Source organism: Oryzias latipes, chromosome 16 (genome assembly GCF_002234675.1).
Source record: "Oryzias latipes chromosome 16, ASM223467v1".
Lineage (NCBI taxonomy): Eukaryota > Metazoa > Chordata > Actinopteri > Beloniformes > Adrianichthyidae > Oryzias > Oryzias latipes.
The window spans coordinates 7,916,746-7,938,311 of record NC_019874.2 but is presented as its reverse complement, the minus strand read 5'-3'; positions in this window follow the sequence as shown (position 1 = coordinate 7,938,311).

Here is a 21,566-nt window from a genome sequence, read left to right as displayed (position 1 = left end):
AGATGTAATGTGAACTCCCCCACCGCGCGGAGAGAGCACCGCCGGGCCCAGGAAGCCGGCACCCCGGGGACACGGCCGCCGTTGCAAAGGGGCCCGCACCCCCCACCAGGGAAGAGGCAGGGGACAGATGGACCCAGGTCCCACCTTCCTTGCAAAATGTGTGTGCGTGTATGTGTGTTTGAGATGGTGTGTGTGTGCATGTGTGTGTGTTTATGTTGGGATGTATATATTGAGGGGGGAGGGGTGTGTGTACTAAGGGGGGTGCAGTTAAAATTGGCGGGTAGGGCACTAAGGGGACATCTCCTGATTACTCACAGTGACGTCCCCTCACCCTCCCCACCAAGGGGCCCTAAATGTCTAAGGTGCGGTTAAAATTGGCGGGTAGGGTGCTAGGAGGACATCCGCTGCTTGCTGGCAGTGATGTCCAAGCACCCCCCCTACCAAGGGCCCTGCATGTCTAAGGTGCAAGTAAAACCGAAAGAGGGGGGGCCCACTCCATACGGCAACCATAGGAGGGGGGCCACTGCCTAGTAAACCCCCCCCCCAAGGCTCATCGCAGGCTAAGCACCCCATATATATATTATATTTCTGAAATCATCATAGCATTTGCAGATCAAGTTTCAAAAGTCAAAAATATGTGCAGATTATTTTTCATTAGAAACATTATGAATCACTTTTTGGGGCAAGAGAAGTGAAATAGAGATCAATTACTTTAACCATCTTCAATAATTGATTAAGCAATTTCATTATTATAATTATAAGGTAATGCTGTGAAATAAAAAGTTCCATATTCTGTCCATTGTCCGAGGTTGGTATTCCTTTTTCTGCTGCCTGATTGACAGCCGTCCTCTGGGTTTAACACAAGGACGGCTTTTAGTATTTTGTTAGCTCTGGCGATGTTATTCAGGGGGAGAAGAGGGCAACCGATGACTTTTTCAGCAGACCTGGACACCCTCTGCAGGGCCTTTTTGTCCGCAGCTGAGCAATCAGCGAACCAAACAGACATGCAGAACATCAGCACCGGTTCTACGATGGCTCAGTAGAAGGCCTCCAGCAGCCTCTCCTCTACATGGTTTCTCCACAATATTTGTTGGAAGTGGAGTTTTAAACATTAACATTTTAAATTATTATTTTTGTATTTTAACGATAACATGTTAAACATTTATCTTATTGTGAACATTGAAAAATGTTTATTTTCAAAAATGTTCTTGTTTTTCCTTTAAATGGATGTTCAAGTACAATCGCTACTATGCCTGCTACTTGTGTTTTCTTTACCTTACAGAGAAAAAATGTCAGATTCGACAGTTTTATCATGAGTCTTTTTAATGCAATATCCAACTGTTTTTCTAACTGACCAGTGAATTTGCATCAATCTAGCAAGTTCTAACCACTGTCTCTTTACATTGCGATTAAAATTATAATTGTCATTTTAAAGATCATTTTCCTCTCCAGGCTTCCTGAAAGTCTGACAAAGTTCTACTTCCCTTTTTTAATCTGTTTTGTGGGATTTTCCATTTTACTTTATTTATTTATTAGCTCTGCCTTTTTAGACTTTTGTTGTGCCAGTCCATCTAATCCTTACATTGCTCTTTAAGGGTCCATCCAGAGGAGGAACAGTGTTGTAGCTGAAAGGAAAACGAATGGAGAACTTCAGGCTCCTGCGCCTGAGTCGGTTGCACACAGACATATATATCAGAGGAAGACCTGGCGCTTCTCCATGCTCACCGCCCACCACCTTCGGTTTCCTTTGGCGACTCGCCTCCAGTCGCCGGTTAGACTACGTCCCCGCCCCTTTACCTGCTCTGAGTCCCTACTAAAGAGTGGTGAGGAGTTATGTCCATTGATGTCCTGGTGTGAGCAACCAGCCGCTCTGTCTGTCCACAAAAATACTAATATAGAACATGCAAGATCAATAAAACAGCACTGCAAACACACAAGAAACAACAGCAACAAACAAATGCACACAATCTTAAACTTGGATTAAAACATTGATGATCCCAACAAATTTTAAACATCATTCTGACCCACACATTCTTCTAGGTTCATATCTTTCTTCAAGTTGGGCTTTTCAGACTAATAAGAGGTCCAAGGCCTTCACAGCACACAAATGCCTCTGGAGGGTCAGGTGGTGCAGCTAGTACTTGTCTCTCAGGGCATTTTGCCAGTTGCTGACTGGGTCCTAGTAATGGTCTTGTTGGCCACGATGTTGGAGGTAAAGATTGGGGCAAGAGTTCAGTTGTTGGGCAGATGGTATCCGCTAGAAATAGATTTTCTGTAGTTGAAACAACAGGAAATGTTTTCAGTGCGGCGGGTTGCTTTTTTACTCTCTGGACGTAAAATCAACACTGCTGAACTGCCTTCAGAGAGTTAGGACCAGAGTTGGTATCGGGGGACCATCCCACACTAAGCTTCTCCCTTCCCCATCCAAGAAAACTACATACTAGTACCCTTTTTCTGGGAAAAGGGGGTGGTGGCAGTTCACTTGTTGTGGCACCTCAGATCAAACATGTAATGCTTCTGAGCTTGTACATCACATTTTCTTAAGCATCTTGCCATGACCTTGTGGTGCGAGTTTACTTAACATTGCAGTGTCTATGGTTGCTCCTTAAGTCCAAGCACTGTCTTTTTATTTTTCATTATTATCCACCCATTCATATTAACTTCCTGTTGTTAATGAAACCATCGAAATGAATTTTTCTCCACTTGTCTCTAATCCGTCAAGAACCTGACAATGAGCATTAATCACCTTCACTTCAATGACATTTCCTTGATCTCATTAAATATTTAAATGTGGCTGTAGATGACGGAAGAGGATCAACAAGACACCAATAACAACAGCTGCTGCCTAACATTTTGAATGGCCCCGTGAGGCTGGCTAAATATACTCAAGAAAGGGGGGACTGTGAAGTGCAGGAGCTCATAAAATGGAGTGGGAGGTGGACACCAGCAAAATACCAAGCTCTGGAACTAGCTGTTGTAAACTAGAAGGATCAGGTAAGTGGTAAGGAATGCAACATGAGTCAGCACAACCTGTTCTGCTGAATGGTAACACCTAATGCAAAGGTGTTGCAGCTACTGAAGTGTCCTTGTGTTTGTCAGATGGAATAGCATATCGCTGCAAGATACTGTGGTAGCCATGCTGGTTCAGTATGCCTTCAATTTGAATAAATTCCCAACAGTGTCGCCAGCAAATCACCCCCACACCATCACACCTCCTCCTCCATGCTTCACGGTGGAAACCAGGCATGTAGAGTCCATCCGTTCACCTTTTCTGCATCGCACAAGGACACTGTGGTTGGAACCAAAAATCTCCAATTTGCACTCATCAGACCAAAGCATATATTTCCCCTGGTTTAATGTCCATTCCTTGTGTTCTTTAGCCCAAACAAGTTTCTTCTGCTTGTTGCCTTTCTTTGGCAGTGGTTTCCTAGCAGATATTCTACCATGAAGGCCTGATTCACATAGTCTCCTTTGAACAGTTGTTGTAGAGATGTGTCTGCTGCTAGAACTCTGTGTGCCATTGACCTGCTCTCTAATCTGAGCTGCTGTTAACCTGCCATTTCTGAGGCTGCTGACTCGGATGAACTGATTCTCTGTAGCAGAGGTGACTCTTGGTCTTCCTCTCCTGGGGCGGTCTGCATGTGAGCCAGTTTCTTTGTAGAGCTTGATGGTTTTTGTGACTGCACTTGGGGACACTTTCAAAGTTTTCCCAATTTTTCAGACTGACAGACCTTCATTTCTTTAAGTAATGATGGCCTCTCATTTTTCTGTACTTAGCTGCTTCTTCTTGCCATAATACAAATTCTAATAGTCTATTTAGTAGGACTATCAGCTGTGTATCCACCTGACTTCTGCACAACACAACTGATGGTCCCAACCCCATTTATAAGGCAAGAAATCACACTTATTAAACCTGACAGGGCACACCTGTGAAGTGAAAAACATTTCAGGTGATTACCTCTTGAAGCTCATCAAGAGAATGCCAAGAGTGTGCAAAGCAGTAATCAAATCAAAAGGTGGCTACTATGAACAACCTACAATATGACATATTTTCAGTTGTTTCACACTTTTTTGTCATGTATATAATTCCACATGTGTTACTTCACAATTTTGATGCCTTCAGTGTGACTCTACAATTTTCATAGTCATGAAAACAAAGAAAACTCTTTGAATGAGAAGGTGTGTCCAAACTTTTGGTCTGTGCTGTAGATATGCAAATAAATAAATAAATAAAGTTGTTAGCTACAGTTATATAGGTGATAATTAGTCATGTGAGAAAGTTCAGTGACATTAGTTTTAATATCTTCAGAATTATTGAACATAGCCAGAAGGGGGCCCAAGCCAGGGTCTCATTGTGCCAGTCCCAAGCCTGGATAAGTACAGAGGGTTGTGTCAGGACGGGCATCTGACATAACATCTCTGCCAAACCAACTATGCAAATCAGACCCATGATATCTATACTCGATTGGTCGTGGCCCGGGTTAACAACGACCGCCATCGATAGTGTTAACAGACAGGGTGCTGGTGGAAATAGGACTACTGAACAAGGAGAGGAGCAAGGTGTCTTTGTAGGAAGAGAGAGGAGGAAAGTTCTGAGTGTTGGTCTAAGAGTAGGGACTTTGAATGTTGAAACTATGGCAGGAAAAGGCAGAGATTTTATTGACATGATGCAGAGGAGGAAAGCAGACGTACTGTGTGTCCAGGAGACCAGGCGGAAGGGTAGCAAGGGAACGAGCTAAGGAGATGGGTTCATGTTGTTCTATCATGATGGAGATGGGAAAAGAAATGGAGGAGGAGTTTTCTTAAAGGAGGAGTTTGTTAGGAGTGTTGTGAAGGTAAAAAGAGTGACAGTTGAGTTGAGTCTCGAGATAAAAATGGAAGGCATGATGATTAATGTTGTTTAATGCCCCACATGTAGAATGTGAGCTGAAGGAGAAGGAAAAAGTCTGGTTGGACCAGGATGAATTAATGATGAGCATCCCTTGAAGTGAGAGAGTTGTCATTGGTGCAGATTTCAATGGACATGTTGGTGCAGGAAATAGAGGGAGAGGAACGTAGACGGTACGGATGGGGGTTGATTTTGCTAAATATGTGGAAATGGCTCTAGTGAACACGTTCTTGGAGAACAGGCAGGAACATTGGGTGACCAAGAAGAGTGGAGGTAGAAGCACACAGATACACTACATCTTGTGTAGACGATGTAATCTACGATGGATGGATGGATGGATGGATGGATGGATGGATGGATGGATGGATGGATGGATGGATGGATGGATGGATGGATGGATGGATGGATGGATGGATGGAAGGATGGATGGATGGATGGATGGATGGATGGATGGATGGATTTCATGCATTGTAGTCAAAGCATTAAAGAATGTACACAGATTTATCAAACTCATTACAGAAATGATGAAATTCATAGATAAAAACAGAAAAAAACATGTACAAAACAGTACATTTGCTTAAATAAATATAGTGATCATTAACTAAAGTCAAGTAGAGCTTGATTTATTGCTTTAAAAAGAGCGGGAAGAAATTAGTTTATATAATACCACCCCACTGAATTAATTCATTTTATGGTTTTACATAGTTTCTGAATCTGGTTCTGATCACAGATTCTTTTCAAGTTACAAAATCAAGTGCTTAATAATGATTGAAAACATTAATTCATGATTTCAGTAAACAGTAACGGTAACCGTGGAAGCTGAAAAAGGAAGACTGTTGCATGAAACAGGCTTTGGGTGGTCAGGAAGTACTCCCAGAAGACTGGATAACTACAGCTAATGTGATCAGGGAAGCAGGCAGGAGTGGACTTGGTGCGTCATCAGGAAAGAAAGTAAATAAGGAGACTTGGTGGTGGAATGAGGAGGTGCAGAAGTGGGACACTGAGAGCACTGAGGACAGTAGACAGGAGCACAGGGAGATGCAGTGTAAGGTGAAGGTAGGGGGGTCAAAGGCCAAGCAAGGGGCTTATGATGACGTGTATGCTAGGTTGGATGGTAAAGAGGGAGAGACTGACCTGTATAGGATAGCAAGGCAAAAAGACCGAGCTGTGTAGGACATGAAGCAGGTTAGGCTCATTAAAGATAGGGATGGTAAGGTATTGATAGGTGTCAGTAGTGTCATTAAAAGATGGAAAGAATACTTTAAAGAGTTGATGAATGAAGAAAATGAGAGAGAACAAAGAATGGAGTAGGTGACTGTTGTGGAGCAGAAAGTAACAAAGTTTAGTAAGGGTGAAGTGAAGGGGGGCATTGAAGAGGATGAAGAGTGGAGAGAGAGGAACTGTGGTATTGTATGAGGAAGTCTGGAGTGACAAAAAGTTTGTTAGAGGAGTGCAGGACATGTATGAGGGCTGGAAGACAGTGGTGGGCTGTGCTGTAGGGGTGACAGGTGGAGGTGGGATTACATCAGGGGTCAGTTCTGAACCCCTTCCTGTTTGCATTGTGATGGACAGGCTGACAGATGAGGTTAGACAGGAATCACCATGGACTATAATGTTTGCAGATGATATTGTGATTTGTATCTGGGAACAGGTGGAGGAAAACTAGAGAGGTGGAGGTGGAGAAGAATTAAGGTCAGCCACAGTAAGACGGAGTCCATGTGTGTGAATAACAGGGAGCCAAGTGGAAGAGTGAGGCTACAGGAAGGAGAGATGAAGAAAATGTGAAGGATTTGAAGTATCTAGGGTCAACAGTCCAGAGAAACGGAGAGTTTGGAAAAAAAGGGAAGTTGGAAAAGAAGTGAAGAAGGGAGTGCATGCAGGTTGGAATGGGTGGAGAAAAGTGTCAGGTGTGTTGTCTGAGTGAAGAGTTTCAGCTGACAGAAAAGGAAAGGTGTAGAAAACTGTAGAAAACGAGTCTTTTTTTCCCAAAAAAAAAAAAAAAAAAAAAAAAAGGTGGTGCTTGTTCAAAAACTTAATTAGAAAAACGTTTTTAAACCCTTAAAAGGTTAAAAGCCATGAGTGTGATCTGAAGCAGTCACAAAGTGGACTCATTACTGCTTCTCTCTTTGAAATGCCGTTGCTTGGCAGTGCAGTGTGTCATCCATCAGTCATTGACCCACCCTCTCAAAGGTTCAGATCGTAGAACGCCCATCTGCTCAGATCAACAAAAGGTTGTGACCTTCAAATTGGTATTTCACTGGCTTTCATGCCTCTGCCCTCCAAAATAATCACTGAGCTGTTCATGCAGCAGCAGCACATCACAGAGCAACTCAGCTTGCTTCTCAGCCAACAACAGAGGTCAGTTTTTGGACGGCGTTACTTCTACAATGGCTCTAAAGCAAGGGTCTCAAACTCAATTTACCTTGGGGCCCCTGAAGGCAGGGTCTAGCTGAGGCTGGGCCGGAACTTCAGCGTGCACACACAATTTGTGAGTGTCTGAGAGCCAATGCCAGTTTAAGTCAGAAATTTAAAAAAAATCCAATCTTCTCAGAATTTTAACAATATTTTATAACACAAAATAAGATGAACAAGGACCCTGGTGTGAACAAGTTGTGTGTAACTTCCTCAGGTACATCCCTTCTTTGGTAGTAAATTTAAAAGAAACATCTTTTGTTTTTTTTTTTGTTTTTTTGTTAACTTGTCCTGTCCAACAGCTGGGCAGTCAGATGAGAGCTGAGGGCCTCTTGGGTTGGACATATTTTACTTTAACAAGAGGGGTTATTAATCTTCAGACAAACCAAAGGTATGTCTGAATAAACCCCTTTTGTAATTGAGGCCAAACTTTATTAATTTCAAACATGTCTGAAAATCTTTGGTGTTGGACCGGACGGAAAAGGAAAGAGGGGAAGAAGAGAGAGGGACGTTAGAGAGAGGGGGGGTAGGGGGTGATAATAGGAGGGGAAGGGGGATAAGACCATGAAGCAGCATAAAGCAACAAGTTTACTGGTTGTTAATCATTATGGTAAGGTTTAAATGTTAAAAAAAAAAAAAAAAAAAAAAAAGGGCGGAGCCTGTCCACACACACACTCAAATGTTATAAACACACCTGTTAGTTGCAAAAATGTCCACCTGTCGACATGTACACAAAACAGATAGTGTTCACACGCATACTTATGCCTTAAAACCAACTAGTGTGAAATATTTCAGTCATTCAGTCTGTTGAGCTAACACCTGTGCTCAGGTGAGTGTTTATGTTCTTCTAAAATGGATGGTGGAACGTGAAAAGAAGGAGGGAGAGTGCCCAGCCATCCCCACCCCAAGACCCCCACCGCACCAGCAGCGGCAGCCGGAATCCCCCCAACGCCACACGGGAACCGGCAGGGAACAACCGCCGCCCGGGCGACCAAGCCCGCCACCCAGGCCAGGGCCAGCAGGGCCGCCGCAAGGCCCCCATAGCCAGAGAGCAGGGAGGCACGGAGGGAAAGAGGGCGCCGCCCCAACCCATCTAGGAGAGCAGCCCCCCCGCCGCGCCGGGAGAACCCAACACAGGGCCCCACCGGAGAAGGACGCCCACAGCCCCAGACGAGCACCCCACCACCACCCAGGAGTTCCGGGCATCCCCCCGCCCCAACCCCAGGTACGAGCCAGGACCCCCCAAGGGAGACCCACTCCGCACTCCAGGCAGCCATCCGCCCGGCCCACGGTTGGTCCAGGGAGGAGCGAGGCAGGGGCCAGCCGCCCCCGCCCAGGAAGGGGGAACCCCGGGGAAAAAAGAGGGCCCACAAGGGGTGTTGTAAATATGGCCCGACCAGGCTCGGCCACAGTTGGAAATTTGGCGGGGCCCAGCACTCAGGAGCAAGAACCAGAACCCACCCCCCAGGGACACGAACACCCCCGGCTCAGATGTAATGTGAACCCCCCCACCGCGCGGAGAGAGCACCGCCGGGCCCAGGAAGCCGGCACCCCGGGGACACAGCCGCCGTTGCAAAGGGGCCCGTACCCCCCACCAGGGAAGAGGCAGGGGACAGATGGTCCTAGGTCCCACCTTCCTTGCAAAATGTGTGTGCGTGTATGTGTGTTTGAGAGAGTGTGTGTGTGCATGTGTGTGTGTTTATGTTGGGATGTATATATTGAGGGGGGGGGTGTACTAAGGGGGGTGCGGTTAAAATTGGCGGGTAGGGCACTAAGGGGACATCTCCTGATTACTGACAGTGACGTCCCCTCACCCGCCCCACCAAGGGGCCCTAAATGTCTAAGGTGCGGTTAAAATTGGCGGGTAGGGTGCTAGGAGGACATCCGCTGCTTGCTGGCAGTGATGTCCAAGCACCCCCCCTACCAAGGGCCCTACATGTCTAAGGTGCAAATAAAACCGAAAGAGGGGGGGCCCACTCCATACGGCAACCACAGGAGGGGGGCCACTGCCTAGTAAACCCCCCCCCCAAGGCTCATCGCAGGCTAAGCCCCCCACCCCCTCACCCTATTATGAGGTTATATGAGGAAGGGGGTAAGTTGGGGACAGATGATAGACTGTCCCCCGGTGGTCAAACAGCCGTCCCCCGCCCCCCCCCCCAGCAAGGGGGCCAGGCCCACCCAGCCCCGGGGCCCCACCCCCGGAGGCGCAGACACCCCAGGCCCAGCACCACCACCCCCACACAGAGAGAGGGGAGCCAGAAAGCGCCGGCCCCCCCCGTAGCAAGCCCAGGCCCCCACCCCCAAACGCCGGCCCTAGAAGAGCTCTGGTCAGGCCTCGACGGGACCGAGGCAGCCAACCGGCCGGGGAAACCGCCGATGGCCTCAGCGGAGACCCCGACCCGTCAACCCCCCTGCCCCGTACCAATAGTGCCCCCCCCCCTCCCCCAGAATGCCCCCCCACAGGACAGGGCCGACAAGACCCCCACCCCACCCCACCCCCAGACCCCGCAGCCGAAGCGGATGACACCCAGAGCGACCGGGGGTCCCAAGAGGGTTGTCCCGTCCCGCCCCAGAGCCAGGGAAGGGCCGATCCCAGCCCCAGGTGTAGACGGGAAGCCCATCCAGCGCCGCTGGGCCCCCCCCCCCCCCAAGCCAAGCCAGACCACCACCCCACCCCCCCACCACGCACCCCCACACCCAAGCCCAGAGGACCACGCAGCGCCCCAGGCCGCCCCACCCAGGCGCCGGACCCGACCCCCCGACCAACGGAGCCCCCACCACCCCCGGCCAGGCACCGGAGGCCCCGACCCCCACCCCGGCCCACGGCAGAAGGGCAAGGAGCAGCGACGACCATACCCCCCCCACCCCCTAAGTCACGGAGTTAGCTATGGGAGACCAGAGAAACCGAATTCTTTCAAAGTTACTTGAACTTTGGGCTGACATTTTTTCCAAGCTGATATGATCAAGCAGCAGATTTCTGTGTTGACTTATATTTATATTTTTTTTGCTTTTCCATTCCATCTAATGTTTTTTTTTTTTTGCTTTTTTTTTGCTTTTTTTTTAAAATAGTTTTTTTAGCAATGCAAAGAGTTATGAAAATGATAGAGCCTAATCCTCCTTCTACATCGATGGCACTCATGTCACCAAGCACACAAAGTGACGGTGAAGCTGTGATTGAAACTTTAAGCCAGACTGATAGATCGGCACATACCTGCTGCCAGTGAGCCTGGACAGGCGTGCAGAACCATAGTGCATGCATGTAATTGTCGGGTAGATTACTATCACAGTGCTGACAAATGTCTGAGTTACTGAGACCCATCTTGAACATCCTCTGTCCAGTGTAGTAAATTCTGTGAAGAGTTTTGAAATGGATTAGCTGCAATTTGGAATTTGGACTTTTTGTCATTTTAAAGGTGTTTAGACAAAGTTCTGACCAAAAACTTTCATCTGTGCTGATGCTCAAATCCGCATCCCATTTTGTTGTCGGAAGTGAAATATTGTTATCTAAATTACATAAAAGTTTGTATATTTTGGAGAGAGTTTTATTCATTGAGAAATTGATCAGAGTGGTAACTACATCTGGTAGCTTTAAATCGTTGTCTCTGTATTTAAACTTTTTAGTAATAATTGATTTAAGTTGCTGATATTCCAAGAAGTTATATATTCCATGTTTGTCTTGAAGTTCCTGGGGAGTTATGAATCTTCTTTCAATAATTATGTGCTCTAGTTGTTTTATGCCCCCTGCTTGCCAAGCTGGGAAGTGGATAATTTTTTTGTTTATGAGGATGTCTGGGTTGTTCCAGATGGGTGTCATTTTGCACGGTTGAATTGATGATTTTGATATTTTGTGAAATTCCCACCAGGCTGTTAAAGTGGCATTTATATTAATACTTTTGAAACAATCCTGTTTTTTAACTATTTGACTAATAAATGGAAGATCTGACAGGTTGATCTTTCCACATAACGCCTGTTCCAAGTCTAACCATGAGTTGGTTTCTGGATTATTTTTTAACCAATTTAAGATGTATTGTAATCTATTTGCAAGAAAGTAATTGTGGAAGTTAGGTAATTCTAATCCTCCACAGCTTTTTGCAGATTTTAAAGTTTTTAGACTAATTCTTGCAGGTTTATTGTTCCATAGAAAGCTTGATATGGATGAGTCTAATGTTTTGAACCATTTTAATGGCGGTTGTGTGGGAATCATTGAGAAGAGATAATTAACTTTGGGTAAGATTTTCATTTTAACCGTGGCTACCTTGCCCATAAGGGACAAAGGCAGGTTGGTCCAGCGTGTTAGATCGTCCTGTATGTTTTTCAGTAATGGGGTGTAGTTTAGCTGCACCAGTTCTGATATTTTGGGGGAAAAATAAATACCTAGATATTTTATATTGCCTGATTTAACTGGTATTGTGAGTCCTTGCTCCGCATTACTGTTCAGTGGTAATAAAACAGATTTATTCCAATTAATGGAATAGTCTGATATAGAAGAGAATTCATTAATGATTGTTGCCGTTTCATTTACAGAATGTATATTACTTAAAAACAGTAATATGTCATCTGCATAGAGACTAATTTTATGATGGCTGTGTTTGGTTTTAATTCCTTTAATACTCTCATTCTGTCTTATTGCTGCAGCTAGAGGCTCGATAAATATTGCAAAAAGAGAGGGGGAGAGTGGGCAACCCTGTCTAGTTCCTCTTCCAAGAAAAAAACCTGTTGGAAGTCTGTTTATTAGTTCTAACTGATGCATTGGGGTTGTGATATAATATTTTGATCCAATTGATGAATGATTCTCCAAACCCAAACTTATGGAGGGCAGCAATGAGGAACTTCCAATTTACTCTATCAAAGGCTTTTTCAGCATCCAGTGATAGTATAGTCATTTCCTGGTTTTTGATGGTGGCAAAGTCTATTATGTTAACGAGTCTGCGGACATTGTCATCCGAGTGTCTGCCTTTGATGAATCCAGTTTGATCAAAGTCAATTATGTGAGGAGTGACTTTTTCTATTCTCTGTGCTAGTGCTTTGCAGATAATTTTTACATCTGCATTAATTAAAGAAATGGGGCGATAGCTTGAAGGACTCGTGGGGTCTTTGTCTGGTTTTAGAAGAAGGATAATGTTGGCAGAGTTCATGTTAGGTGGTAGAGATTGGCTTTCATTGATAAATTTTACCGTTTTATAAAACGTTGGTGCCAGTTGTTCCCAGAATTCCTTATAAAACTCTGCAGGAAAGCCGTCAGGTCCTGGTGCTTTACCATTAGGCATAAGTAACAGAGCTTCATGAAGCTCAGACAACGAGAGCGGAGAGTCTAAATTTGTGATTTGATCTTTGTTTAACTTGGGCAGGTTTATATTGTTGAGAAATGAGTTGATGCTTTGTTCTGATGGATTGATCTGTGGAGTGTATAAGTTTTGATAAAAGTCTTTAAACGCATTATTAATTTTTACCGGGTCATGGGTGACATTCCCTGTTTGGTCCATAATCGAAGTGATTGTTGATTTTTCTTTATTAATTTTAAGCTGATTAGCTAGAAATTTGCCAGATTTATTTGAGTTTTCATATCTTTCCAGTCGAAGCCTTTGTATCTGGAATTGTGTTTGTTTATTGATGATGTCATTTAACTGCAGCTTTAAATTTTTCAGGTCCCCCAGTATGTGTTCCTGTGCAGAAGCAGCATAAGCAGTCTCCAGAGTTTTTATTTTATTTCCTAATTCTAATAAATCTGCTTTCTCCTTGCGTTTTTTATGCGTTGAATAAGAGATGATTTTCCCTCTCATGACTGCTTTTGCTGCTTCCCAAAGAATACTTGGTGATATTTCAGAAGTATCGTTGAATTCTAAGAAGGTTGCCCACTCTTTTTTAAAGAATTCAATAAATTCCTGGTCTTTTAACAGAGACGTATTAAACCTCCAGGTTGAACCCGAGGGTCTGGGTACTTCCCTTGAAATAGTAACAGAAACTGGTGCATGGTCACTGATAATAATTGGATGAATTTTGGAACTTTTAATTTCTTTCAAAAGGGAGTTACTGACTAATAAATAATCTAAACGAGATTGTGAATGGTGAACTGGAGAAAAAAAGGTGAACCCCTTAGTGCTTGGATGACATGAGCGCCAAGCGTCGCAGAGACCTAGATCATTCATGTACTGCTTTAGAATACTTGCAGACTGCCATGTACGCTGGTTTGCTGCTGTGCTGAGTCTGTCAAGTTCAGGGTCCAAAACAAGGTTGACGTCTCCTCCTATAATGATTGTGGAGTCAGAGTGAACTGAGAGTGAGGTGAAGAATCTGTGAAAGAAGGAAGAGTCGTCAAAATTAGGACCGTATACACTCGCTATACAAAAGTCCTTGTTCTGAATGGATATATTAATGATTACAAATCTGCCTTCTGGGTCAGTAACTGTATCCTTATGAGTAAATGTAACATTTTTATTAATCAAAACTGCAACCCCTCTTTGTTTGGAGTTGAAACTGGCAGAATACATAGCTGGATACTGGGAACAGCACAGGAGATGACCAGCTGATAAAGATAAATGGGTCTCCTGCAGCAGAGCTATATCTGCTTTAAGATCATTCAGGTGATTTAACACTTTCAGTCTCTTTGGCCCAGAACCAAGTCCACGCACATTCCAGCTAACGATGTTAAGACTGTTCATAGCTGTTCTAACCGGGAGAGTGCAAGGCTAAATAGTGCGTGTGCCCGTCCGTGTGCGCGTGCACGCTGTGCGTTCCTGCTACACTGACAAGCGCTGTGCGTTGTGGGTGAACGTGTCTTGGCTATGAGCTGCATGAAAGAAAGAAACATCTAATATTAAATATACTCTATTATTAACTGTTTTCTGTAAAAAAAAAAAAAAAGTACTAATAAAACTCTGGATAAAATTAAATTAAATACCAAAATAAAATATCAATGAGTAAACATATCAGAAACATATTTCTGTTTAATTAGTTTTCTATATCTACTGTTTTCAGATTTAAACGTCCTTATTAACACTGGTCAGTTAACACTGTTAATTTATAACTATTAAACACAAAAGAAGACATAAATTTCACAGTTCTTTAACCTCAATCAATGGGTTCTTCTGAACACGGCATCTCTTGCCTTCTTCTTCTTACTGTTGGACACTTAGCATCTTCCTCTGGTACAGCTGGGAGGCTGAGAGCCTCAGTGTGACTTGAAGATGGTCATCATTACGTCTGGACCTGGACTTGGACTTATTGAAGTTCAAGGTGGAGAAGACAGTATATGCTCCCAATTTTAAATCTGTGTTGAATGTTTTATTTTTTAAGTTTGCTCTTTGAAATGCAAATCAGTAAGGAAGAAACTAAATTTAGTAACCAGTTTTTGATTTTCTTTCTTGTGACTTTTGTACATTTCGCCTGGAGTATGACGTATGTTTTTGCTCCAACGTCACCTGTCAATCATCACAAAAGCAGAGCGGGAAAGGGGTGCGAGCAACAAGGCGCCAACAAGGCGAACGCAGCCTGAAATGCCGCCTGCTCTCGCCAACGATCCAGGTGCGGCGCTGGGTAGGAAAAGAACAAATAAGTCATGTAAACATGTTCACAGACTTGGGGTGTTCTTGTTCCAAGTACATCACAGAAATATATCAGTCAATTAACATATCAGAGCTAATATGTGCCCCTTTCCACTCAAGAAGTTCAGTATAAACTCTAAAAAACTCTTTTTATATGTATTTAAAGGGCCTATATTATGCTATATTGCTGAACTGTTGCGGGGTAAACTATATCCATATACATAATAATATTTTACTTTTGGCACAATAAGAACAAACTAGAAGGAGCTGCATTTCCAAAAGAAAATGCAGGGTTGAATGCTATATTGCTGAATGAAAGCAGAAATATGATGAAAAAGCTGAACATTGTAAAAGTAGAATGTCTAAAATAGGCCAAACATTGTAGAAAGAGTTAAGCATGAAAGCTGAAATTGTTGAAAAATGGCTGAACTGTCATGGAAAATCCTGGAATATTTAAAAAAATTAAAGGACCAAAAGTCAAAGGTGAACATTGTAAAAATAGAATGACCAAAACAGGTCAAAATTTGTAGACGGAGTAAAGCATGAAAGCTGAAATTGTTGAAAAAATGGATGTACTGTTGAAAATTTGAAGATGATGCTAAAATGGCTAAAAGTGCTAGCATCATCAACTGACTCAAAAAAACACATTGTTTGAGAGTATCATATTGGTAAAAGCTACTTGTTCTAAGTTGATAAAAAAAAATCCACTTTTTCAAAATGGCGGCTTTTCTATTGATTTTATATCCATAGCAACCATTTTATGTTTGGGTCGGCATGGGACAACGAACAAATCGACGTCAGTTTCAGGCAAATCGATAAAAGTACACCTTTGGTTGCCTTAGCAACGAAGTTTGTTTGCTAACCACGCCCACATTCCTTATATGTCCAGATCCAGTGAATTTCAGTTTGTTCAGTTCCAGGCATGGATGAAGTTTATTGCAATATTTGCTTCAGATTTTGTCATAAAATGGCCACCAAACAGTAGGTTGTGTCGACATCCCATAATGATTTCTAAACTTATTTTATAGTCGAAAGCCTTGTGATCATTTTAATGTTTGAACGGTGTCTCTAGCTACAAGTATGTTGAAGTTACAATGGTCGAAAGAAACAAAGGTTTGCAAGGATTTTCAATGTATTTAAATGGAGGAAAAATCTGGGAAAATCCTGGAAAATCCTGGAATATCTTGAAAGGTTCAAAGATTTGAAAGACCAAAAGTAATAGCTGAAAGGATTAAGCTGAAAGATCTTAACATTGCAACAGTAAAATGGTTAAAATAGGTAAAAACTGAAGTTTAAAATCGCCTCACATTTAGGCACAAAATGGTCGCAAAACCGTAGTCGGTGTTGCCATCCCATAATAATTTCAAAACTTATATTGAAATACAAAGTCTTATGAGCAGTGCAATGTTTGAACGGTGTTTCTAGCTAAAGGCATGTTGAAGTTACAATGGTTGAAAGAAAAAAAGGTTTCAAGGATTCTCCATGTATTTTAATGGAGCAAAAATCTTGGAAAATCCTGGAAAATCCTGGAATATCTTGAAAAGTTGAAGGATTTCAAGGGCCAAAAGTCATAGCTGGAATAAGTTGAAAAAGTTGAAAATTTTAATAGTTGAATGGATGAAAATTTTTTGAGGTGTCCGAACCGGGTCTCGAACCGGCAACCTCTTGTACCATAACTTCCCAATGTATTTTAATAGGGCAAAAATTCCCGGAAAACCTGGAATATCTTAAAAAGTACAAGGATTTGAAAAACCAAAAGTCATAGCATTAATAAGCTGAAAGAGCTGAACATTTTAAAAGTTGAATGGTTAAAATAGGTTAAAAATTGTAGAAGGAGTTAAGTGCCGAAAAACGGCGGAAGATAGCATAAGAGAAAAACAAAGGGGTTGAATGCTTTACAGCATTCAACCAAGAATGCTTTACAGCATTCAACCAAGAATGCTTTACAGCATTCAACCAATTATTTATCAAATATCAGTTTTTTTCCTTCCCGGAAGTAAGTGGGGACTCGATCTGTGAGGCACCGGCTTTCTCTCCCTGTGGGTGTCACCCATTTCATGACGTACACCTATAGCCGGCCTCATCAGGGTGTCTGCGTCTTGCCTACAAAAACAAACGGCTGAACTTTTGCAAAGATGGATGTGCATATTGTCCATATAAAAGGAAAGAGTTTTTGCCAAACATCGCTAGCTCCAGTGTGAAGGTGTGTGTGTGTGAGTTAGCCTGGGGGCGGAGCTGGAAGCTCAGACTCCTCCTGGAAGGGGCGGTTCCAACGTATCTACGCCACAATGTAAGAACCCGCTCGTTTTTGTGGGTTGGGAGGGGCTGGTGCTCAGAGAGCAGGTTTTTAGAGAAATACTCAGAAATGCTTGAATGGATCAAAATACCACTTTGGGGTTATTTTATGAGGAATTTACATTATAATACACTAATCTTACATATGTACATCTCAAAGATGTATTTCTCTGGGGCAAAAAACAAAAACAAAAGAGCTGATAACTTTTTCTCCATTAGAGAACAGTACAGACAGGCCGTAAGGTCGTACGACAGGCCTCTTCTGTGTTCATGTTCAAATCTAGACTTAAAACATTTCTGTTTAGCCGTGTATATGACTGAAAGGTCCTATCTGCACTTTTCTTTCCTTTCCTTCCTTTATTTTTAAATCAATTTTCAAATTTTTTCTTTTCTTTTAAAGTAAATTTTACGTTGATTATTTCTATGATGTATTGTGATTTTGATGCATTTTTCTGTTTTGTGAAGCACCTTGAATTACTTTGTGTACGAATTGTGCTATACAAATAAACTTGCCTTGCCTTACAACTGAAGCCTGAACATTGGAGACGTGGGCGGTGCCCCCCACTCCACCCGCCCCGTCCCTTTGACTGTTTGTGACTAAAATGAGGTGTAAAAAATAGATCACTTGATTATGAGCCAGCTTGGAAAAGGATAAAAATATGATGTAAACGTACTTGATGTGCCTTTTTGTTCATGAGGAAGCAAGACATCACAATGTAGCGCATGGCTCACTGATAGAAGATATCCAACAGCTGCAAGAGGCGGAGGGTTGACTGGTTATCTGTGCTTATTTCAAAGGCCGGAAAAAAATGAGCACAGCGGATAACTGTGGGATGTGTGCAGAAAATCTTTATGCAACAGCTTTTGTCATTACCTTGTGTGATTAAACAAAGAGCAGAAGTTCTCGGATTATGGAACCGGCTGGTGACTTTACCTGAAGAGAGACTTGCATGTAAAATATTTGATTGGGATAGAGCTCATATTTATCCCTGGTGTAAAGATGTGTTGAACATTTTGTCCTCTGTGAACCTACAATCATTATTTTTTAATTGTTTAAAATGTTAGATAGTTAATGTTAAAGAAACTTTAGTTAATTATTATGAAAACGACTGGAAAATGAAACTGCTTCAAAAACCAAAATTACGAACTTATTTGCAATTTAAGGACACTTTTTCTGCTGAGCCATATATGTTCAACTTAAAAAGAGGACAAAGATCCTCATGTGCTCAAGAGCAGGAGTGCTCCCCCTACAGGTGGAAGTAGGGCGCTGTAACCCTTATGCTATCCTAGGCACTTTAACATTGGGAGTTGGGTCATCTAGACTCACTAGACCAGTGGTCGGCAACCAAAAATGTTGAAAGAGCCATTTTGGACCAAAAAAACAAAAAACAAATATGTCTGGAACCGCAAAATATTAAAAGCCCTATTTAAGCCTTAAAATGAAGGCAACGCATGCGGTATGTATCTATATTAGCTATATTAGCCTGCTATCAAAATGAGTAAGTTACTACAAATACATAATGAGCATTAACGATTAAATGTTTATTTGCCCTGCAGTGCATTCTGCGGAGAACGACGCCTCACGTGACTACTCTGTTGCGCAAGTTTAACTTCATTATAATATTAATGAATTATGTTTCATTGCTTTCATAAAATTAAAGAAATGTAATAAAGAAATCCGATTTTTGATGTCATTTTTATTTTGAGGATTCGAACAAAAAACAACAAAATGGAATGCATGATGACGTGCCTCTCTGGGAAATAAAAACAGAGTGCAATAAAACGCAGCCTGCGTTTATAAAAAAAACAACAACAGCCTTTTGAAAAGGTAAAGTATATAAAATCAAATTAATACAGTTGAGTTGGATTTCTGTGCAAATGCCAAGCAAGTCAGTGCAAGGGTAAAACGCAGCAGCATCCTCTTCTTCGCTGTACATCTCTGGCAAAGACAGTCAGCTTGCGCTCGAATGTGACAGAGCACAAGTCTGTCACGATTTGAGTTAAATAAAGTGTATTCAGTGGGTGCACACACTGTATAGCTGTAAACTTCCAACAGTTCTTGCAATTCACTTTATTCATTTTCTGTTTTTGGTTGTTTTCTATGTCTTATTTGTTTACTTCCTGATTCCATAGGAGTACTTCCTGTATCCTGAATGTCCAGTGGACCCACCTATTGTTTTGGTTTCCTTTGACAGGCCTGTTTTAAATTCAAAATGGTTTCTTTTTATTTTGCATTTTTGTTTAAAGAATGTTGTTAAAGTTTGGACTTTTTTGTCTAATTATTGCTTTGGTAATTAGGAAAATGCATGTACTTGTTCTTTTGTTTTTAGGAAATGTTTGATTTTGATTGTTAATTGTGTTTGTTTGGTAAGGGGTGGAGCCAACCACCTATAAAATAGGACCTCTTCAAGATGGAGGCTCTCTGGTGATGTCTGGCTGCCATGCTGCTGCACTGTAGGCTGCAGCCCTGCCACATTATTTTCCATGGGTGCATTTTTCCCCACATTCTGCCTTACAACTACATAAAGATTGAGAGCACCTTAACTCTTTGTGTGGACAGTAGTTTGTAATTCTGACAAAACAGCTTCAAGCATTTGCGGCGCCTGGAGACTTTCATTCAGCTCGTTTAGGTGGCTTGTCAGTCACATCCACCAAAAAGTGCAGTTTTTCCAGCCACTCAGTATCTTCCAGTTGCGGGTAGTTCAGGTCTTTGCTTTTCAGGAATGTTTTCACGTGTTCTAAACAGACAAAGTGACACAAAACGTCACCCCTGGACATCCATTGGACTTTGTTGTGTAGCAGGAGATCGGAATATTTGCTTTCAACTTCATCAAGCAATGCCCGGAACTGACGGTGGTTCGATTTACATCAGCCACCTGCCTAGCGGTCCGCCGCCCTCCTGGTAGAAACATGTGTCGCAGGCGATGACGCAAATCTTCGTTGACAGAAATGTTGAAATTTAATATTTATTCTACACATTCTTACAGCATTGGAAAACATTAAGAATGTTTGTGTCTTTTTTTTCCTCCTACAGAAACCATATTAAAACAAAAAATATATTACTCTCCCCCATCTTTTTACATTTTCAAATATTTCTGAAAATGCTCCAGGGAGCCACTAGGGCGGCGCTAAAGAGCCGCGGGTTGCCGACCCCCGCACCAGACAGTGCTCTGAACCTTTTTTCTTCAATGATTTGTGATCTTCACTGGTGTCCATGGATTACATGAAATCTTTCCACCTTTATCCACCTTTGTCATGGTAGGGAGAACACGTCAATGTAAGGGTGGGGTCATTTAAGATAGCACAAGGGTTAAAGGCGTTCCTGAGGAGGAAAGACGCTGTGAGGTCTGTGAGCTGCAAGTGGTGGAGGATAAATTTAATTTTTTGTTTTATTGTCCTTTATATGAAAAACACAGACTTTGTTTGTATAAGGTAATAGAAAAGAAAATTCCTGATTTGTTTTGGTTATCTGAAAATAAAATTTTATGTTGGCTTTTTAAAATTAAATTTTTTGTTTGGCAATATTTGTGTCAAAGGCATGGACAATAGGAATGGAGACTTTGTACTCTGCTAGACTCTGATTGGGTGAGTTATTGTTCTTTTGTGATGGCCTTTTCCTATATTTTTTCTGTATTTTGTCTTCCACTGTCATATAAGCCCGTGCGGGCTGGGATTATTAGTGCATGAGAAAATAATCAAACTCAGACATTACCAATAGTCATTTTAAAAGGATTCCCTGACACACAGAAACTAATTGAGTGGCATTTATTTCTGGATGAAATACTTTTATATTGAAAAAAAAATCATGTTTATTTTGAAATTGTAAAAAAGAAAAATCTCTTTTCATTTTTAAAATGACATTTATTGACGACATTTCGAGAGGTTACAAAAGTATACTCACACTGGAATCTGTATGGGTAGTTTTGTTAGGTTTTCCTGCTCAGCAGCACTTTCTGTTTTGGAAATAAACCCTTGACTTGGAACTGTGTGCCTCCTTCTCTCTGCATTTTGAGTCCTTCGTCAACCCGACAGTACACACACAGGTACCTCAAACAGTTTTTATCTTTTCCAATCAAAAAAAAAAAAAAAAAAGACAAGAAAGAAGAACTTACCCGACTGCCTCTGGAACATCTGACTGCTTCTTCACTTTTTTCAACAGTTTTTTGATTATGCAAAATAGCATTTATTAGAAATTACAAAAACAACAAAGAAAACTGAGCCACAAGCTTTTCCTCTCTGCTTCTAGTCTCATAATCATCTAATAAACCTCCTAACCATTTCACAAAACTGCGTGAAAACATTAAAATGACTTTTTTCTTTATCTTTTTCTTGTTTTTACACTTACAAACAACACCACAGGAGGACACTGCTGATAATAAGAATCTGTGGTTACGCTGTAGTTGGAGTTAAATATCTGCAAAATCCCTCAT